General features: G+C 55.2%; 1 protein-coding gene across 3 annotated transcripts in view; it reads left to right on the forward strand.

Moving 5' to 3' along the window:
* Window positions 1–19,708, forward strand: part of EPHB2 (EPH receptor B2) — a 224,150-nt gene that overhangs the window by 1,091 nt on the left and 203,351 nt on the right. The window lies entirely within an intron of this gene.

Consider the following 19,708-nt stretch of genomic DNA (forward strand, 5'->3'; position numbering starts at 1 on the left):
GTGGACACAACTGGGATTGGTTGTAAAGCCTGCGGGAGACCCTCTGCATGTGCTGGTGTGGGCTAGGCCAGAGGCGCTGGTTATTAAGTGGGAGTTTTAGGGGATGACTCATGGGTTGGCCGGCTATGGGGAGAGGTATTTACAATATGCGAGCTTGGCACAAACAGGACTATTTACGTTGCAGCGGAGAGCACTAGCCGGCCCTGCTGTTCAGACGAGCCCAGCATGTTTTTCATTATCTGGAGATGAGTAGGTTTGTAGGAACATCCATGTCCACGTAGGATGGCCGGCCTGATCAAATGGCGGTATTGACGGCTGACAGCAGCGTTCCTGCAAAGCTTAGCCAGGCCCGATGCTGCTGACTACAGCAGGAGTGGCTGCTGCGTAGGCGACAGCAGCCCTGGGAGAGGACGAGTGTGGGGTGTGCTTTGGGGCTGGCTGATGCTTCAGGGCCCCCACCCCCCCTTGCAACCTCTCTAGGACAGAGAGGAGCCTGCTGCAAGCCCCTCAGCTGGGGCTAGGGGTCAGTAGGCCTGTGGTGCTGCCTGGTCTATAGGTTGCCTCCATAGGAGCCGTAAACGCCACCTAATATGGGCGACTTCCCAGTGCTGTAGCAGTGGCTGGTTGGGTGGAGATGCAAAAACATGCTGGTCTCTGGGGACTTTTGTCCCGTTCACTGAACTGCCCAGCCCCACGGCAGCCAGGCTGCACACCCACCCTTATGTTAGCATCCCCCTTCCCTGGGCGCTGCCCAGTGTCTGGGGGTCAGCAGGGGCTCCCAGCAGATGCTACTCTACCAGGCAGAGAGGCCTGTCCCTAGGAGGTGTGTCTGTTCTTCAGCCAGTTGTGTTCAAGCATTTCTGCAGCTGGGCTTTGGCATCACGCTCTGCCTGTCCAGAGCGCCCATCTTGCACCCACCCGCAGGCCCCCCGCACCAGAGGGAGGAGTCAGCGCCTTCCCCTTACGTAGCCAAGGTACCAATAAGTGCTAGCCCTGTGCCCCAGTAAGGGGGCTTTGCTCCCATGGGGGCAGAGTGGGGAAACGGGCAGCTTCTGGGGGAGGATGTTGCTGGACCTCATCTCAGGCTCCTCTCAAAGATCCCGCCAGCATCACCCCGAGCATGAAGATGAAACCGGAGCTCAGGCTGAGTGGCCAGCTCCCCCTCCGCTTGCTCCTTTGCATTGCCTTTAGTCAGAACCGCGTTTCCCCACCTGACCCATTGGGGCTGTGGGGTCTCAACATATCTCTAATTCGCAGCTCCTGTCCTGGTTCAGCAAAGCTACAGCCAGCGGTCCCTTCCCTGCCAGCCCCCATGCCGTCCTGCCGAGAGGGGCTGGGGGTGGTGCTGCCAGGTGAAGGGTGATTAACAGCCTTGGGAGCCGTTCGGGGGGTTGTGTTGGGAGGAAGTGGGCTGGAGGGGAAAGGACGCGCACAGGCAGGTACTGCCCTGCTCAGGAATGGGTGCTGGGCTGCCTGGGGGCTGGAATGAGAGAAGCTTTGGGGTGTGCGGGTGGGAAGAGAGTAGCAAATCAGCTGGACTCTGGAGTCTGAAACAGTTGTGGGGGCAAAATGAGAAAAATGCAACCTGGAGCGGGTTTTCCATCAGCCTCTCTGGGCTTCCTGTGGGCCCTGTGCTGGTAGGGTCGTGTGTGCATTGGTGCTATGTAAGCTGCATCTCTGTGGCGTTCAGTGGGGGCAGTTCAGACATGCCCGGGGCAGGGAGAGGGGCTCTCAGCCGGATGGCTCAGGGGCTGTGCTCTCCAGAGGCAGAGCTGCTTTCACATTGCCCCATCCAGGCCAACTTCACCGATGTGCTCCTCAGTGGAGTGCCTGGTGGCAGATGTCACGCAATGTCTAGTGCCCATCAGGGAAGTCATGGGTGCGGCCTGTGGCCCCACACTGCTTCTATGCAGCGTTGTCGAGAATAATAGGACTGGAAGGGGTGCTGAGAGGTCATCTAGTCCCCTGCACTCACGGCAGGACAGAGTCTAGTCACGAAGAACCCAGTGTCATGTCCATGCAGGTGACTCCCAGCCCAGGCTGGCTCTGCCTCTCCCAGGGCAAAGCCTAATCCATAATGACTGCTCCCCAGCTGAACGCCGGCAGGGCAGGGCGAGGGTGGGCTCAGACGGCTCTGGGTGCTGTTTCTCTCTCCTCCCTCTTAGAGTCGCTCTGTTCCATGGCATTAAGCCTGGCATGCTGGTGTCCCTGCAGCTGCCTTGTCAGACTTGGCTCTCTCTTGGCCAGTGTAGGAAGCTCAGACGTTTGTGCTTCAGTGCCTGTGTCTAATCCATTCTAGCTTCCCTTGCCTTGTGCGCGCTGGGCTGTTGGTAGATCCCCCTGGTACTTGCCTCCACTCTAGCAAGTTGGCTGAGCATGTGTGCCAGATCCACTGACACTGCAAATCAGCATTAAGATTCCTTCCTTATGCTGGAGGCTCTGCAGGCGTCTCCCTCCACCATATGTCCGAATGACACCTCCACAGCCGCTGCTTCCTGAGTGTTACTCCCCTCCGAACACCCCTTTGCAGCTGCAAGAGACTCCTGGATGTTTCTTCTTTTTCTCCAACGGGCATATTTATGGGAAACTGTGTTGTCTGGTTGTTAGGTCAGGGATGATCTTCTAGGAGATGAGACTGCTGGTGTCTCTACTCTCTGTCATTGGCAAAGTCACTTGTCCCCATCTTAAAATAAGTGAAATAATACGGATCTCTGTTGTGGGAGGTCTCACTGATTAATATTCTAAGGTGCTTTGAGATCCCTTGTGGAAAGCAAGCCAGCGTGCTGTCCTCACCAATAATAATATCCATATTTACATACACTTGGGTGAATGGTTCATAATTGTGTCTCGCTTCTGTGGAAACACATTGGGAAGGAAAATGTAAACAGAAGCGCATGTGGAAATTGGGAGTTGTTTAAGAACACTTTCCAAGGTGTTCCAAAAGTCATAGTATTTCTGTTGTGAAAAAGACCGCACATTTCGTTTGAAATTTAAGAGCAATAAAACACACATCAGTGCCTGGGTGCGTGTGGCAGGGCGGGCGGGGGTGGGGAGGTAAATGGCTGAATATCAAACAGAAGCTGAGAGATTGCCGGCAGCTGATAAGAGAAGCAACAGGGATCCTTCTCATAGCTGTAACAGAGAGTTAAGGATACTAAGGAGGCCAGTTCAAAATGTATCAGGAACAAAGGGAACCCTAAAAATAGTATGGCTGCAGTATTAGGTGGAAATAGCACAGCTGTCAATAATGATGCATTAAAGGCAGAAAGGTTCAATACGTGTTTCTGTCCGGTATTAGCAGTCAGGTTGGATGATGTATCTGTTGCATGCAATGGGGTAGAAATACTTCTCCAAAGGTAACGAGAGCAGATGTGCAGCAGCAGCATCTACCAAACTTACCCGTTTTAAAATCAGCCTGGCCAGAGAACTTGCACCCCAGACGTTTAAAAGAGTTGACTGGGGAGCTCTCTGGACCTGCTGATTTTTTACCTTTAGTAAGCTTGCAGGGGCTCAAAGAAACGCTATGTTGCTCCAACAAAATGTTTAAAGATTAGATCAGATAGCCTGGGAGCTGTGTTGGGTCTCCCCCTGCCCCCTGGTTTGGGGGGATGGGGGCTGTGCTGGGGCTCCCCTTTTTGGGTGTGTGTGTGGGGGGGGGAAGATGTAGCTGGTCTGGGGTTCCCCTTTCCCTTCGGTGTGTGTGGTTGGGCTGTGATGCTGGGCAGTCTGACCAAACTTATCACAGACTGAGTCATCTGCCTGCCCTGCTGAGCCTGACCCTGTGGTCTCCCTGGGTGATGGCGCAGAGTTGGGGTCACAGCCCACCGCAGAACAGCACAGATGCCAAGATCAGCTCACCTCTGGGAAGGTTCAGTCCCAGGGATTTGACAGGCAGAACGGTGGAGCAGCGAACACAGAACTCTGTTGCTAACAGAATCAAAAGATGGAAATATAATTAATACTAGTCACGTGGTTTCATGGAAAATAGGTCGTCACACGCCACCTTGATATCCTTCTTTGACAAGATACACGTCTGGTTGATAAAAGGCAACTGTGTTGACTGAATATATTTAGAATTTTGTAAGGACTTAGCCCTGCCAGACATTCCAATTAAAAAAAACCAGCCACCTAGGAGCGTGCAAAACCATCGCAGGCCATATCAGATGGGTTAAGTCTGGGCTAAGGAATGGATCTCAGGCTGCAGTTGCTGGTAGGGAACTATCCATAGTGGGGTGTTTCCAGGGGGACCGTACAGGGACTGGTTCTCAGCCCAAGGCTATTCAGTGACGTGTGTGTGTGTGTGTGTGAGCTCCAAGGGTTCTCTCCTCACTGGAGGAAAAAGAGATTGTCTGAGAGTTACTGGGGCCTTGGAGTTGTGGTCTTGTCATTCTGGAGGCTGCACTGATGGAACTAACCAGGGCAGGGGCTGATCGATGCCAATCCCGTGGGTCACACTTGTGTCATGGGAGGGGTTGGCAGCTGCCTGGGGAATCCTCTGCAGGTTGTGCATGGCAGCTTGGCAGTTGTATGGAGGCGACTGGGCGCAGAGGGGAGCAAGGGTAGTTTGAAACAGACTCAGCGGCAACTACAGGTCCTTTGTGATTGAACCGGGTGTGGGGAGTGTTGTTACCCCTGCTTGGTAGCTGTGAGGGCAAACTGAGGGGGCCAGCTGGAGGCTGTGGTAAGGATGGATGTGCGGGAACCTGGCTGCGAGCACGGCAGGGCCCTGGCGTGTTTCTCAGCTAGGCTGAGGTGTCAGAGGCCTTGTCTGTTACCACAGTTAGTGCTTGCACTGTGCTGGGGGGCTGACAACGCTACCCAGTCCCGTGTGTGAGAGTGGCGTCAGGGGGCTGGCAGCAGGGTGGCTGCTCCTGCGTGGAGAGAACAGCTCTGCTGGCGGGACGCACTTTGTTGTAGAAGCTGCAGCTGGAGAGAGAACATTGGCCAACATGTGTCATTAGCACAGTCACACCCCCTAGCGACATGGCACTGCCGACACAAGCGCCGTGTGCAGGCCAGGCCTGGCCAGGGGTGCGCTGGAAATCCTGGGGGGGGGGGTGGGGGGGAATAGGGGACACCTCTCCTGGCCTGCTACATCCCTCAAGCCTGTTTCTCTCGGGGGATCCAGAAAGGGAGGCTCTGCAGGGACGGACCGACGGAGCCAGTGCTAGGGCCCCGGCAGGCAGCACTGGGTTGTTCATGAAGCGGACAGACGGGTGGCTGGGATGTGACTGCAGGCCAGCCTGCATTACTTCCAGGCCAAAGGAGAGCCTCTCCTCTTGGTAGGGTGGATGGCCTAGTACTGGGGTGGGCACTTATATTTGGGGGGCACTCCAAGAACTTTGGTAAGTGGCCAAGGGAGGTACTCTTCTGTTAATGGAGGGGGACGGGGAATGCGGTGGAGTGTGGGCGCCGATGGGAGCTCTGGGTGGCCATTGGGATGCAGGAAAGGGTCTGGGGGTAGGAGGGGAGTTGAACGCTGGCCAGGGAGGCTAATTAAAGGTGTCTCTCCGGCCTGCCTGAGGCTGTTTGCCCAGCACCCCCCATGCATGTAGGAGTGCGTTTGGCGCTTTCAGAAGGAGCAGCGGAATGAAAGGCATTCCGGAAACGGATGGGTCTGAGGATAATTATTCACCCTTATCGCCAAGGGCGGCTAGTTACAATCCATGTAGCTTTCCTAGAAAGGAGCGAGCCAGTCCTCCCAAGGAGAACCAGTACTTGGGGCTGAAACGCTGTCGCTCCCCATTCCCTCGCTCACCCCTGTTGGTGGCATACAAAGAGTGTATGCTACACGCCCCTAGCAAGGGGAGGCGCTGCACAGTAACGAGGCGACACAGCTCCACCTCTGCACACCCCAGCACCATGGCTGTTCTTCACTGCTGTGTCCCGCTCCTGGGGCTTTTACCCGTTGTGCGGAAAGGCACTGGTGAATGGAGGTAGCGCGGGAAGGCTCCAGGTAGCCTTTCCCTGCCGCCAGGAATCCGCTCCAGGGTATCTGTCTGCTCGGTCTTGCTTGTGCTCAGGGTCTAAGTGGTGGTCAGATTTGAGGTCAGGAAGGAATTTTCCCTGGATCCGATTAGCAGAGTCCCTGGGGCTTTCCCTGCAGCACAGGGCACAGGTCACTTGCAGGTTTAAACTAGTGTGAACTGTGGATTGTCTGGAACTTGAAGTCTGTAAAGCCTGATCTGAGGACTTCAGTAACTTGGCCAGAGGTCATGGGGCTCCTGCAGGTATGCGCGGGTGAGAGTCTGTGGCCTGTGCGGGATCAGACTGGATGCTTATGGGTGTGCTCCTTTCTGACCCGAGTCAGTGATGGTCCAAGCTGGTGTGTGGAGGTTTCCAAACGGGCGTTTTTCAGACCTTTCTCTTCTACAAAACGCTTCGATATTTTGCCCCAATTAGGACAAAGGGACTGTCCAAATCCCAGACTTCCCCCAGGCCTCCAGCCTCACGCCTGCTGAGCTGAACACCAGGCAAGTGGCTGAGCAGCCCCGCTCCTTAATCCCCTGCCAGGCGGTGACCCCAAGGAGCGTGCTAGAGAACCAGGGTGGGTGGGTTTTCCTCGTACCTTGCCGTTGCCATAGCATCAGTGTTTGCAGGGGTCACTGCTGTCATGGGAGGGCCTGATGCAAAGCAGAACCCCCCCCTCCCTGCCTGTTTCCTGGACAGGCTCCTTCTATCATGGGTGTGCTGCTGGTGCCTTTAATCAAAGGGAAGGGGGCAGGCCCTGCCTGGCTGGGGTAGGCTATGTGCTGCCAGCACAGCTGCATGGCTCAGAGCTTAGGTTTGGTATCACTTTGCCATTAGCGCCCTTCTTACAGTGATAGTCCTCTGGGTGCCAATGGGTCTGGGGGAAGATGTACCAATAAGAGGGTTGCGTAGTGCAGCCGCAGATGTACTTTGCCAGTGAGCACATCCAGGATCAGTGGGATCTTTGCAGCCACCTGGGTGCTCTGCAGCTGGACCTGGATGTGCTGGGTGTTTCTCCTGAGGTCCTTGGTAAGAGGCACAGCCTGGCTGGCATGCACCTGCAAGACCACTGTCCGTCCATCTGTCCTGGAGAACGGCTCCGTTTGGGAGCTGCTCTCCTGGTCTGCAGGAGGACTCCGGGATAGGCTGGGGGCAGCTGGTGGGACAGGGTGGAGCCAGGGGTCTGCATGTTCCAGCTATTCTTCTGCAACACAGGCTCCATAAGAGCGGGTCTTTGCAGGCAGGCACAAGCTGAGGTCCTGCAGGCCCCTGGCAGTCCCAGGAACAGGTAGGCACAAGCCCGTGTCAGAGCCTGCACTGCCCCAGGGAAGGATTAGGCACCTAAGCCGAAAAATTAGTTCTTCCTTCAGTTCTGCATCAGTGGGCGTGTGCATGACTCTGTCCAGGGGTGTGTGTTTCTGGGAGGTGTCAGTGGGCGTGTGCATGGATCTGTCCAGGGGCGTGTGTTTCCGGGAGGTGTCAGCGGGTGTATGCCTGGATCTGTCTGGAGGTGTGTGTTTCTGGGAGGTGTCAGTGGGTGTGTGCACAGATCTGTCTGGTGGTGTGTATTTCTGGGAGGTGTCAGTGGGTGTGTGCACAGATCTGTCTAGCGGTGTGTGTTTCTGGGAGGTGTCAGCAGGCATGTGCCTGACTCTGTCTAGGGGTGTGTATTTTTGGGGGGTGTCTGGGCGTGTGCATGGCTCTGTCTAGGGGAGTGTATTTCTGGTGGGTGTCTGGGCGTGTGCACAGCTCTGTCGAGGGGTGTGCATTTCTGGGGGGCATCGGTGGGTGTGTTCACAGATCTGTCTAGGGGTGTATTTCTGTTGGGCGTCAGTGGGCGTGTGCACGGATCTGTTTAGGGGTGTGTATGTCTGTTGGGCGTCAGTGGGCGTGTGCATGGATCTGTCTAGGGGTGTGTGTTTCTGGGAGGTGTCAGCAGTTGTGTGCCTGACTCTGTCTAGGAGTGTGTATTTTGAGGCGTGTGTGCATGGCTCTGTCTAGGGGTGTGTATTTCTGGGAGATGTCAGAGAGCGTGTGCACTGCTCTGTCTAAGGGTGTGTATTTTTGGGGGGTGTCAGTGGGCGTGTTCTGGATCTGTCTAGGGGTGTGTATTTCTGTTGGGCGTCAGTGGGCATGTGCATGGATCTGTCTAAGGGTGTGTTTCTGGTTGGTGTGAGTGGGCGTGTGCATGGATCTGTCTAAGGGTGTGTTTCTGGTTGGTGTGAGTGGGCGTGTGTATGGATCTGTCTAGGGGTGTGTGTTTCTGGTGCTCAGACGGAGCAGAGGGGTGTCAGTCTGCCCGCATCACCGATTGCGGGTCTGCTCCTGGCTAGAGCTGTTCGTGTTTGATTAACCACTAGTGACTGCTGGTTCAGTCTGCCTGGCTTTGCCCCACCCCACAGATTCCTTCCTACACGAGGATGAGCGCGCAGTGATTCAGTCCCAGGAGGCAGGAGGGTGGGGACCCTGGCACCTGGGCATTCCCAGGCCCTTTTGGCAGAAGGGAGCCCTGTCTGTGCAGAGAGATGCGCAGGAGATTCAGGTGATGCTCTCACAAGGAGAATGAGTCTCCCCACCCCATCTGTGGGCACGGTGGCAGCAAAGCATGCAGGGGGCTGCTGGGGTGGCGGCTGAGGCCATTGTGCCCCTGTATTCCAATGTGACCTCTGGGCAGACACAGTCCCTGCTCCTGCCAGGAGCTGCCTGGGTACCCCAGTGCCAGGGGCATAGCAGGCTGTTATCCAGGAACCTTATCTGGGGCCCTGGGCTGAGCCGCCTCCTGCTGGGGTCACTGCTCATCAAGGCATTGGGAGGGCCCTGAGGCAGAGACAGTTCCCCTGCCCGGCTGTGTAAGGGGCTTGGGGATTCCTGGCTGAGGGCGAGGCAGTGGGGAAGAGAGTTTTCAGGGCTCCACACAGACCTTCCTGTCCGGCAGCGCAAACAGCTGGGCTGGGGCGGGGGCGAATGGCTGGCTGCAGCAGTGCATCCTGGGCAGAGTGAGTAGCCTTGTGGCTCCTGAATGCAGCCAGATCCCAGCAAACCAGCCAAAACCATTGGTGCAGTCCTGGCTTCAGTGGTGCCCCTGCACCAGTGACTCCTGGGTCATTGCCCAAAGGGGGATTTCTCTGCAAGTCGGGCATCGGTAAAGCCAATCCCCACTTCTGAACCATGTCTGCTCCGTTCCCAGAAGGCTCACAGTGCCCTGCCTGGATGGGTCCCCTGTGTGTTGGGCACTGCCAGCTCTCAGGTGGCAAGGGTTGGTTCCTTGGCTGTCCCTTGGCTGCATGGGAGACAGTCTGTGGGGCACGCAGTATCCAAGCCTGAGGTCCCAGGGCAGGCCCGAGCCTGAGGGAGGTGGTGTGTCTGTTGTGTGGTGTTTTCTTCCCACCCTTCGTGTGGACACCCAGGGGAAGCCCGGCTGACGGTGACCGTGTCTGTCTGCATTGCTCTACCAGCTTAGTGTTGCCGTGTGGGTGAGGCACAGGAGCTGCTTGGCCTGCAGGGAGTCAGAGACTGCCCGGGACTTACAACTTAGGAGCTCTGACCCTATTCTCCTGCTCTGCTTGTCGTGCACCACCCTGCGAGAACATGCCGTGGGAACAACTGTCAGATGGGGCTTCACTGCTGTTGCCAGAGTTTGCTGGGATCTCCTTCCTGTGCCACTGTCTCCTGTCCGGGATGTGTCGGCAGGTTCCTGGCACTACCTCTGGTCTCCCAGACCTGTGTGCTGAGTGGGGTGCTGGCCTCAGGGCTGGGGGTAGGCACCCCGTCGCAGCAGGGAGAGCTGCAAATTGTAGTTGCTGATTGAAAAGGAAAAGCAGGAGAGCGCCACGAAAGCCCCAGGGTCATCCCCATAGGAAGGTCGTGTGCATTTTGGCTTCCTTGTGGGAGCCGAGGGGCCAGGGCTTTCAGAAAGGTGAGGACATCCTGTGGGAGGCTGGGAAGCAGTTTTCTGTTGGTCCAGAAGCTACTGAGGCGTTACCATGTCAGACCAGCTGGGAGCATCCAGGAGTGCCCAGGCCTGCATTGTTAGCAGCTGACTCCCCATCCTTGGCTTGGAACCAGGGGACGCTATTTGGTTCCCTTCTAGACAGCCTCGTTCCTGCCCTCCCGACTCTAGTAGCTGGTTGCCCTCCGGTCATGGAGCGGATGTGACCCTCTCCTCCCCCCAGGTGGTGCAGGGGGAGGGAGTGGCTGGGGCCCTTGGGAGCTCTCTGGAGGAAGCAGCTCTGTGCTTATGATCGGTAAGGACAGACCAGAGATGAGCCGGGCTGGGAGGGGTGGGACGTGGTTCCTGGGGCAAGTTTGCCCCAGTCTGGAGCTGGCTCCCAGGATGGCTCTGTCTGCTGCCCGGGTGGGCTGGGAGTGTTCTGCTTCAGCCGAGCCCTGCCCTGTATAGGAGCCCGTTAACTCATTTTTTGCTGTGCTATCTGATTACTGCTGCTCTCAGGGCGGACAGGAGCTCCCTGCCCCAGCCCCATGGCTGCCCCTAGGCCTTGCTGCCTCTCTCTTTGCACCACCCGCTTCCCTGCGGTTCTAGTCCACTGCAAGCCCTGTTGGAGGGACCAGGGCAAGGCAGGGGAGAGTGGCGCCCACCTGCTGTTTGCAGCAGCTTCCGGGCTTGGTGAGGGGCTGGGGGCTGCAGGAGCTTCAGCCCTGAGGCCCAGCCCCTTTTGGGTATTTAGGCATCTGGCTTCTGTTGGCCACACTGGGAGTTGGGGGTCTGGGCCAGATCCTCCAGGTGTTTGAAAGTGCCTGTTAGTGAATGGAGCAGGGCCCTGGCCTGTGCAGCTGCTCCCTGCCTGGAGCCCAGGGCGGTTCCCAGTGGGGTCTCCCTGGGCCCTGCCCTTACAGGGGCCAGAGCTGCCGGCCTGGTTGCTGGAGAGCTGCTGGCTGCATTGCCCACTGTGCTGCTGGCTCGCATTCAGCACTTCCGCTAGGAGCAGTGCCTGGCTGCCAGGAGACATCTGCTTTCTAGTAACTTCCCGGAGGCAGGGAAGCAACAGGAAGCCATCAGCCGCCCCCGTCGTCCCACCTGCTGCAACTTCTCTCCTTTCCACAGAACTCCTGCGCTTGCCTCTGTTGGCTTTGGGCTGGGAGTAGAGCTCTCCGTCCACCGGGTGCTGCGGCTGGGCGGGTGCCCCGTCAATGGAGCAGAGCCCTCGGGGCCGGGTGGGCCGCCGGCGCCAGGCAGGTGTTGCAGGGCAGTGCTGTCTTGCGGCTATAGCCTGCGACCCCTCAGGAGCGCTGGGCTCGGCAGGGTAGCCCTCAGGCTGTGGCTTGAAGGGCCGGGACGGGGCTTGTCTCGGAGGAAGGGGCAGAATTCTGGGTTCCCACTGGGCTGAGATTAGAGGGCCTGGGCCTGGGCAGGTCCTGTTTGGAGCCGGCGCTGCAGTCCAGTCACCGGGGCCCTGGACTTCGGTTTCAGCCCTGTAGCCGAACAGATGCTGCAGCCCTGAGAGGTGCTGGGCAGGGGACCGGTGCTGCTCTTTCCACTCCCAGGTGCCTCCCCCTAGAACCTGAACCGCTGCGCACCTCTCGCCGTGCTCTGCAGCCTGCTCGCGCCTCGGCCCAGGCGTTCCCGCTGTCAAAGCGCCCCACGGGCTCTGCGTGTGCCGTGCTGTCGGCGCCCAGGGGTTGTGTTGGGTTGTGTGTGCGGTCAGTGTGTGCCGTGCGGTCAGTGTGTGCCGTGCTGTCGGCGCCCAGGGGTTGTGTTGGGTTGTGTGTGCGGTCAGTGTGTGCCGTGCTGTCAGCGCTCCTGGGGCTGCAGTGGGTTGCGTGAGAAGGGTCAGGCACCCCAGGAGTTCCCAAGGAGCGAGGCTCCACTCGGCACTGTTAGCTCTGCTGTGAGCTGGCTTGGGGGCGGGGGGCAGAGGGTCTGTTCTTGAAACTGGCCTAATTCTGCTGGAGGGAGCCAGGGATGCCGATGCAGAGGCCTGAAAGACAGCGTCAATGGGTGGGCCACAGAGATGGCTGCTCTCCCCTCCTGGGCAGCCCCTCTGGCTTTAAGGGCTCTGCTTTCTGCCCTTGGCCTGCACAGAGCTCCATGCCGTCCCTGTGCAAATCAGCCTGGATCTTGTCCCATTGCAGACAAACACGGGGAGTGTTTTGGCTGAGGGTGGGAAGCCCAGGGCCTCACAGAGCACTGGGCTCAGCTCCCTGGGGGTTTGCAGAGACTCAGAGCAGCACACAGGGCTGGGAAAGCTGTGGCTGGTGCCAGATCTGCCTAATTGCTTCCACTCAGGATGCCGTGGGCTGGTGGCTGTGAAAGGGGCAGTGAACCTGGCTCCCCTCATTCTAGGGAGGCCTTTGCTGCAGATCCTGAGTGACGTTTTTGTTCGCAAGCGGCAGCGGTCTGGGTAGAGGTGCAGACTACTGGAGTGATGGAGGGTTTGGTGGCTGCTGGTGGGTGCTGCAGGGCTCTGTTCTTCATCTGGTATTGTCATAAATGCACCAAGACAGGAGCAAGTGCAGCACTTTGAAGGGGAGAAAAGTTGCCCTGGCTCGGCAGCTTCTTTCTGCTGGGATGAGAGGTTGGCTGGCCTGGCCCCAGTGCGCACTGCCCTGTCCCTGTGCTAGGTGCTGCGTTTTACTCTAGCACATGCTGCTTTACTCCGGTGCCTGAATCCTTGCCATATCAGCCGCCTCTGCTGTGGGGCGCTAGGTGAAGGAGGGGCTGCTCCCTCCCCCAGCCTCCAGTCACTGGCCCCTGAGCTGCCTTCATGCACAGGGAGGGCTCTGGAGTCCCAAGCAGTCTGTCCTGGGCCAGCAGGTGTGGGGAAGGCTGAGCTCAGGGAACTGGGGTTTAGCCCAGGGGAATGGGGGGATGAGCCATGAACTTCACTCCCTAACCTGCAGCACGCCAGCCGCAAAGACCCTGGTGCAGCACTACCACAGGCGGAGACTTGAACATGGCCCAGTAACACGCTGCTGTCGCTGGAAGGGCAGAAGCTGCTGTGAGTTGTCATGAAGGGTCTTTCCCCGTCCCCATATCAGATGCTGGTGCTAGCGCCCAACACCTGGTGCTGGCAGCATGAGAGAATCCGCCCGGAGTGGGGCCTGTCTGCATTTCCTATCTACCCATTTCCATCCTGCCTCTCTCTGCTCTCCCTCCCAGCAGCTCGCTGCAAACCTGGGAAGCTGAGGCGGAGGCCCTCCCAGGAGAACAGTTGCTAAATGCTTGTTCCGACCTGATGTCAAACTCTTTGCTTTTTGACTATTTGCCAGGAGATTTCACTGTGACTGACACCTGTTCTGGCTGCAGATTGACAGCTTTTGATACATCCAGATCTCCTGGAAATGCTGAATTGACTGTCAGCTGCCTCTGCTTGTCACCTGGGTTCCTGCTGATACAGAGTTTGAACAGCTCAGAAAGGCTGTGGTGCTGCCCCTCTGTGCATTGCAGTAACCTGGGGAGCTGTCGGTTCCTTGGCTTAGCGCACTGGGGCTGCCAGCGCTCGCAGGGTAGCTGGCAGACGTACGGAGGGAGGCTGCCTCTGGTAACGGCAGGGCCAAGGTTCAGGCCTGTTCCCATTCAACTGAGCACTGGCAAGTTGCAAGCACCGTAAGTTTCTTTCCTGGCAGGAGCATGGAGGGCAGCTGTCGTGATGTGCCTGTGGCTTTAAGATGGGGTGGGGGCTTTTTCAGGTCTGGGGCTACTGACTCTCCCCGGAAAAATCAGTCGGGGACCGTACAAGTGAGAAGAAAACCCCCTCCCTGATGTGGCCCCCGACTGAGAGACTGAAAAAGGAACGGATGATTATTACAACTACTGGATTGCCTGGCTGTAAACTGACACATGCTACTGAGAATGGGGAAGTGACAAAAAGGATTTGAGGTTGCAGGTTTTCTTTCTTTTGTTCCTTTAAAACAAAGAAGCACCTAACCCCTGAAATAAAGGTTACCCAGGAGTAGAAAAGCAAGTTTGATTAGAATAAAGTGGATCACGTAAAAGCTCCCACATTTCAAAGGGCTTGTCTACACTTGCCCCCAAGTTCGAAGGGGGGATGGCAGTCAGGGCGACAGGAGATTACTAGTGAAGTGCTGCAGTGAATGTGCAGCACTTCATTAGGCTAATTCTCCCCTGCAGCAACTTCGAAGCTTCAAACTTTGAAGCGTCAGCATACTTGTAGCTATGGGCACTTCGAAGTTCCCACGCTACTGCCAAGTCCCTTTACTTCTCAAAATATGAAGCTTCAAATTTGCTGCGGGGAAGAATTCGCTTAATGAAGTGCTGCATGTTCATCGCAGCACTTAATTAGTAATCTCCTGTGGCCCTGATTACTGTGCGTCCTTCAAAGTTGGGGGCAAGTGTAGACCCAGCCTAAAAAATCTTGAGAAGTACTGCAGAAATCTGGCAGACTGAGAACTGGATTCGTTTGGATGAGTTGAGGTCCACTGCTAAGGCAGATGGGTAGAAGATTGCTGCCTTTATGACTACTACAGGTGCTGAAGCAACGTGATTTATTTCATTAAGCTCAAATTAATTCTATGAATCTTTCAGTTTCACTCAAGAAATCAAATGAGGAAGAGTCTTGAATCTTTTAAAAACAAATTTAAAGATATCGGGCGTGTACTTTTGAGTCAATGATCAGAGATGAAATAGTGGTGGGTATAAGAGTCTTTTTTTCTTAAATAGGTATGTGAGAGCCAGTTCTAGATGTAGAAAAGCACTGAGAAAATTCCCAACTGCTAAATTTACTCAAAAACAATTGCACTTTTTAGAAAGAAAAACCATTTGATGTGACCGTATTAAAGTTAAAACATTATGAAAGAATGTTGTAGATCTGGAGACCACCCTCGTCAGTACTCAAGAATGGTCAAGCCAGTCCTGTCTGGAAGAAACAGAATCATTCTGCAAAAGTTTGTGAATGGAGAAATCTGGAGAAACTTAGAAATACACATTTCAGTTCTAAATTCATATATCTCAGGAAAGGCACCAATGAGGAATGCAGAGCTGACGTCACAGAACCACGCTGAGAACCACAAGGGTAACTGCCTGGTTATACTACCTATGGACCATGCCTTTTGTAGGCTGTAGATACTGGGGTATGAGCTAATGTAATTTCAGAGAAAAATAGTAAAACATTCTGAAAGTGAAACCAGTAGTAAGAAGAACAACAGTTTAATTTACAGTCTTCTAGCGGTGAAAAAATATCCTGTTTATGGTATTTGTGAATTAAATGTAATTTAGAAAATGTGAAATTCGTGGTAGTTAAGGGACAAGGTATTTCTGTTTTGGGTACAGAAACATGTTTAGTACTAAATTTCATTAGTCTGAGTTCTAGTCAGGGTTCTGAAATGCTAGCAAACCTTATGAAGTACTCACTGGTATTGGTTGATTAGATACAGCGTATGAAACAGACATTACATGAAATGAAGAATCCGGTTATATGAGCAGCTGGAAAAATACCCTTAACTTTAACACATGTTTTCAGCCAGTGATCTGCTGACTCCTGGGAAGGCCCCAGACTGTGTGTAGGGGGCCTATGAAAGGTGGTTGTTACCACAGAACAGTGGTGGTTTTTCCAGTGATTGCTTGTTGTCGTTCTGCATCGTGTGGCAGCATCCGCAGCAGAGTGATTTTTGGCTACCCTGAAGTTGCCCCACATGGTATGGTATAAGGGCTACTGTGTGTCTCCCCTTACCCTTAGTTCCTTCTTGCTGCCGGATCTGGTGCATGGGAGCTGCTGGCTTTGACTCTTTGTAGCTAGGTCTCCTCTCCTTCACAGCTCTCCAGATAGTCCTTCAACCAGCTGATAAGTCAGTTTGGCTAGAGTTTGGCCCTTTCCTAGGGCCAGGCCATGCCCCCAACCCCAGGCTTCAAACCATGTGTTCCTTGCAAGTTCCCTGTGCCTTTGAGAGACCCGCATTATCTTGTCTGCAGGGTCTTGGCGAGGTTGGTTAGTTAGTTAAAGCCTATTACGCCCGCTGGCGTGTAGGACAGCAACAAAGGTCCTCCACTTCTGTCTGTCTTTGTCCATTTTCTCCAGCGTGTCCCAGTTGTAGTTCATTCTCTTCACGTCTGCCTCGCCAGTACGCTGCCATGTTGTCTTGGGCCTCCCATGTTTCTGTCAGCCTTCAAGCGTCCAGTGAAGTGCTAACTTTACAATGGTGTCTGCCTCCCTTCTCATCATGTGCCCTATCCATCTCCAGCGTCTTATCATGATGATAGTGGTCATGTCTTCCTGTGGTATCACAGGAGCAGGTCATGGCTGAAGATAGTCTTCGACCAAAAGATGCAAAGTGTCTTGCGAAGGCTAATGGCGTGAAAGGCCGAGAGCTTGGCAAAGTCATACTCTGTCATCCACCGGCACTCTTGGTGAGAGGCACATTAATAAGTGCTGAATTTGCAGGTCATTCAGGCCCTGTAATGAGGAGGAGAGGAACATTCCTTTGTAGGCATGCCTAATAGTTTCGGCTCCCTCCCTGGTGGGAGATCAGGCACCTACCTTGGCCTTGGGCATTAGGCGTCTGGTGTGGAATGTCCCCTTGATCCCTTCCTCCAATTGGCACAGCTAATGCTCAGCTGAGGCTAAGTCTTCAACCAAGGGCTGCTCTCTCCATCCCAGGAGGGCTTAGACCCTCACTGGACAACTCATCGTCTTTGCTAGGAAGTGAAACTTGGACTCCAGTGGAGTGGCTGAGCCCTGGCAAGCTGCTTTTGTTAGCATGGAGGCAGTGATGATAGCCTCTGGCAGCTAGTGGTGCCATTGACTGCTGAAGCCTGAGGGCAGAACAAGACATTCTGGCTATATTGGTCCTGGTGGAACTGACACCTGCGGCACGTTGGGCTCTGTCCCGACAGCACTTTCCGTTCCCTAGGGGATTGGAATGCCAGTGTTCCCCCATGCAAAGTCACTGGGTTTTGGACTTGGAGAAACAGGCGTTATGGACACCCCCTCAGTCTCCTGCCCTGAGATGAACACCAGGTTCAGGACCACGCTCACCGGTGTGCTGGTGCAGACCCATTGAGGCATGGGAACTCTTGAGAGGTCAGTGTCATGCTGCACCAGTCCAGGACTGCTTCTCGCACCACTGGTTCCTGTCCTGGTGGTCTTCATGGTGTCGGTGCTTCTCAGACCACCAGTCTTACTTCAGCTCTGGATCCCATTCCAGACCCTGGCACTGAAGGGCTGATGAGGGGTGTAGATTGCTGGGTGACCATCACACGTCCGCCTTCCCTGAACTGATACGTTTCCTGCCATAGGGGTTCTTTGTGTTTGGAGAGCCATTGGCATCCCAGGGCATGTTCGGCTCTGAGAGAGGCAGTCGTGAGCCCCCTCATTCCTGGTCGCTGGGCAGTGCTCTTGTAGCATCAGAGGTTGGCACGTTGCAAAGGTCCTGGCTTCCTGGTCTAGCACAGACTCCATTGGTGTTTGTCCTGGCCCTTGGCACCACCACTGCTAATATGGCAGTGCCACAGGTCCTGTGGAGCCCTTAAGGGTTTGTGCTACAGCCCCAGTTTCCCAGGTCAGTCTCGGACATCAGAGTGACCTTTGGCCTTGGCATCTCAGCCCCTTCAGCTTGTGCCTGCTGCTGGGGAAGAAACCCCCACTCCCAAACCTCTTGGAGGTACCGTGCGGCACTGGCCTCCTCTTAGCCTTCCCCAGGTGAAGCCATTACACGCTCCGCTTTCCTGGTGTCGCAGGGCGATACGGCGCTACTGGCAGAGGAGCCAGAGGGGCTGGCAGATGCCCTCTTCAGTGTGCTTTGCCTCAGGGCATATTCCCCTACCACTGCACTGAGAGGTCTTAAAAATTACTGGTGCCTTCTGGCAGATTCCTTCCCACCGACCCTCATTTCTAAGAGGCCCGAGAGAAAGTACTTTCAGCCCATGAAGGGCCAGCAATACCTCTTTTGGCTCCCAGCTCCCTATTATTAGAAGCAGCCAGTCACAAGGAGAGAGCAGGGCAGGCAGGGGTGACCCCGACGATGATGATGATGATGATGAGAGGGCTCAGCGTGATTAAAGATGTGGAATGGCTGGATTTATTCAGCTGAGAAGTTCAGTCGCCTGCAGTTGAAGGCCCCTGATGAGTAATCACCAGGCCCTCATCAGCTGCTATGAATTCAGCGTGGCAGCCAAAGGCTGAATTTCAGGGCATGCTCCTTGAATCCTCAAGGTTGAAGCGTTCCTTGAGGAGAGGGCGGCAGCTGCCAGGGTGGCTCTCCAGGCCACTGTTGACGCAATGGATGTTGCAACATGCACAAAGTCTCTGCGTTAGGTACCTTGGTTTCTCCTGTCCCGGCTGTCTGTGGAGGCTCAGCAGTCACTCCAGGATCTCGTGTTTGGGGTGCAGGCCCTGTTTTTGGAGCAGGTAGACACAGACATCGGCTTAAAGACTTCAGAGTTTAAAATCAGAGCACGTGGGTCTTACCCACTGAGGCTCATGGCCTAATAAATGCGTTAGTGTCTAAGGTGCCACAGGACTGCAGGTTATTTGTGAAGCTACAGACTAACACAGCTACCCCGCTAAGGCCTTAATGCCAAGGAGCTCGGAGTGGCATGTCTGTCTTTCGGGGTTTTCCTGCCTACATGTGGGGCGAGGTGGTGAGCCCTCATGGAGTATCTAGCCTTAATGTTTTATGTGAACGGGCAAGGGGGAGCATGCGCCTTCCTGCTGTGTCAGGAGGCCCTCTGCCTCTGGGACTTCCAACCAGAGGCAGCTCTCCTCCGAGGGGTCTGCAGTGCCCTAGCAGGTTTCCTCAGCGGGGACTTCTCTTCTCACCACAAGTGGTCATTCCACCAGGAAGTGGCCTTTGTGATCAAGGTCCTGGCTGGGATGATTTCGTTGGGATTGATCCTGCTTCAGGCAGGGGGCTGGATTCAGTGATCTCCTAAGGTCCCTTCCGGCCTAAGGATTCTATGATCTTCCAGAGGTGGGGGACTCCTCAGATTTTGACCTCTTTGCCCTCAGGCAGAACAGGAAGTGCCACCATTCCTGCTGCGGGTGAGGCCTGGGCAGAGGCTCTCTCTGAGGCCTTCCTCCTGTTGTGGTCCAATGTCCTCCTGTCTGAGTTTCTGCTGATCCCTCTCATCTTCTGGGTTCTCGCTCAGATCACACTGGACAAGGCTTGGGTCATTCTGATTGGCCTGGCTTCATCAGCATTGACTCAGGATGTTACTGAAGTTGGGAAATCTCGCAGCCCCTCCACACCTGTTATTGCAGGACCTGGGTCAACTTTTGCATCCCTGCACCTCGCAATGTGGATACTCCATGGCTGCGTGAGGCAGAACATACCTTCTTGGAAGAGGTCCAGCAGGTCCTGCTAGGAAATAGGAAACCTTCCACAAGGCTGGCTTATGAAGCAAGCTGGGTGAGGTTTCACCACTGGACAACAGAGTGAGGTATCTCTCTAGAATACACGCAGGTGAAGTCAGTTCTTGATCTGCTGCCACTCCAGTGCTAGAGCCTGTTGCGGTCCTCTGTTAAGATGCATCGTGTGGCCATCCTTGCTTTCCATGAGCTGGTCCACGGGCAGACAGAATTCCAGCATGACACGATTGCATGGGTCTTGTGGGATCTCAAAAGCCTCTGTCCACATGTGGGGGACCCTGTCCCTCAGTGAGATCTTAACTTAGTCCTCATCTGACTTGTGGGGCTTTTGTGGGTAAGACCCAGTAGTTCATTAGCTCTTCATTCTGTGCATCTTACCCATGAAAGCTCATTCCCTAATCAATAAAGTTGCTACAGGACTGCTTACTTTGTTTTGGGCAAATTCAGTAATAGCAGAA

Source organism: Carettochelys insculpta, chromosome 23, assembly GCF_033958435.1.
Source record: "Carettochelys insculpta isolate YL-2023 chromosome 23, ASM3395843v1, whole genome shotgun sequence".
NCBI lineage: Eukaryota > Metazoa > Chordata > Testudines > Carettochelyidae > Carettochelys > Carettochelys insculpta.